General features: G+C 40.8%; 1 pseudogene; it reads right to left on the bottom strand.

The window, feature by feature from the left end:
• Nucleotides 1–1334: 1334 nt before the first annotated feature.
• Nucleotides 1335–1453, bottom strand: LOC132132009 (5S ribosomal RNA; annotated as a pseudogene).
• Nucleotides 1454–2351: the final 898 nt, after the last annotated feature.

The following is a 2351-nucleotide window of genomic DNA, read 5'->3' as shown; positions in this document are numbered from 1 at the left end:
TGCTCCTCCTTCTGTTTCCTTTTGTGATAATCCTTCATCCCCTTGTCCTTCATCAATATCTCCTTCCTCTTCAGTGTTTCCTTCATGCACCTGTCCGTCCACCCGATGCTCCAGACCTCCTTCCTCTCCCTCCATCCAACACTCACACTTGTTTAAAATCTTTTGACACTCCGGGCATCTGACCGCATTGCAATCCCTTGCGAAATGTCCCCTTTCCTCGCACTTGTGACACTTAAATTCAGGGCATTCTTTAAGCAGATGATCCGGGCTCATGCACAGCTTACAGGTCTTCACCTGGTGGCTGTGCATCACCCTGAAGTACTGCGGCCCTTCTGCTGTTTCCTGCTTTGTGCTGTAGGGCAATGATGCCACCTCCTTGGGGAATCTCACTTTTAAAAACTTTGTTCCATCCTCTATTCCAGTGCCCGGGTAGCATCTTCTTTTTAATTTCGATATGGGATTAACTCCCCATCGCTCCAATTTTCTAAAAAAATCTTTATCATCAAGGTAGACGGGCTGGTGCATGAAGGAAACAAGATAATCTCTATTTTGCAGTTTCTTTATCTCAAAGTTCACTCCTTTAATTAACAATCCCTCAGTCAGTTCATCACATGTTTCTTCTTTCTCCATTGTCAGTTCATATTCCTTTCCTTGTCTTGGCCTTAGTGCTAAAATTTTACCATATCCACATTTTTCTGTGACCGCTTTAATAATATCCACAGCTCTCACCTCATTTACGTTCTCCACATTCACAATCACAGTTGCCTCCTTTAAGTATTTCCTTTCACCAAATTTATCTCTTGCATCTTGTGTTTTACTGTGTCCTGCTCGTTCTCGATACTCCAGTCCAGTGTGGTTTGCCATACGTGTCTCTCCAGCCAGTCCAGTGTCGTTTGCCAATAATCCGTCCATTGTACAACAACACAAACAAAAAATTAACCACCCTCCAGCCAGCAAGATGCTGCTGTTAACCACACAAAAAATAAACTAAAGTCCAAAAACAACTCACAAAACAAACACTAACAGAAAAATCTAAATGGAGGAGCCTTCCTCTCCCAACTGCAGCCAACACTCCCTGTAGCTCTCTAGCGCCCTCAGGTTGGTATGGCCGTAAGCGAAGGCTGCTGCAAAGAGAAGGCTATTTAAAGATCAGTCACTGTAATCGGTAGAGCATTTTATAGGAAGGGAAGAAAATGCAAAAGCTTAAAGCAACTGGCTTTTCCAGTCAGTCTAAAATCCGAGTATTAACCAGGCCCAAACCTGCTTTGCCTCTGAAATCTGGCAGAGACTCTTTTTTTTTTAAGATTATTATATAATTAGTGAAAAAATAAATTTTTTTACAGCACCTGGTATTCCCAGACAGTCTCCCATCCTAGAACTAACCAGGCCCAAACCTGCTTAGCTTCCGAGATCAGACAAGACCAGGCATAGCCAGGTTGGTTTGGCCGTAAGCGAAGGCTGCTGCAAAGAGAAGGATATTTAAAGATCAGCCACTCTAATCAGTAGAGCATTTTATAAGAATGGAAGAAAATGCAAAAGCTTAAAGCATCTGGCTTTCCCAGGCGGTCTAACATCCAAGTATTAACCAGGCCCAAACCTACTTAGATTCTGAGATCGGGTACAGACTTTTTTTTTTTTTTTAAGATAATTATATAATTTGTGAAAAAATCCAAAAGTTTACATTTCAGGACAACAGACATGACATGTTCATATTTCAAGCATTTGCTGCACAATGCCTGTTGGTGTATAATGCAGTGCAGAACAACTGCTGCATCTGCATTTTCCTCTTCTAACTTTCTTTGTACTAGTGCTACCAGTCCATTTTTTCCCCCAGTCATAGACGGGGCACCATCAGTGGTAATGCCGAGCAGCCTGTTCCACAGCAAACCAACACGCTCAATGGCGTCACACAGCTGCTGAAATATATCTTTGGCTGTGGTACGGCCGTGCATTGGACACAAACTCAGCAACTCTTCTGTCACTTAAAATTGGTCATTAATATCTGATAGTATGTGTTACCCATGATGACAGAATACTACGTTAGCAAGTAACTGGATGTCAATTAGCCTGTACCTTAACTTAGAATCTTGCAGTCAACATAAACGGTGGATCTGGATTATGCTCCAAAAGTTCTCAAAGTCTACCTATTGCAACAGTGTTTTTTTTGTAAGTATAAATAGGCTACTAACATACATAGTAAATTATGTTTGTTTGTTAATAAACCATATGGTAACCGTGTACTGGAGGGTAACGTTATAGTGTTTATAATAGAAAAAGTTTATTATATTTATTTATTTAGATTTGTTTCCTTGTGGCAGAGTATTTTTTGTTAGTGTAAATACTAATGTACA

Source organism: Carassius carassius, chromosome 48 (assembly GCF_963082965.1).
Source record: "Carassius carassius chromosome 48, fCarCar2.1, whole genome shotgun sequence".
Classification (NCBI taxonomy): Eukaryota; Metazoa; Chordata; class Actinopteri; order Cypriniformes; family Cyprinidae; genus Carassius; species Carassius carassius.
This window is presented reverse-complemented; position numbering and strand designations above follow the sequence as displayed.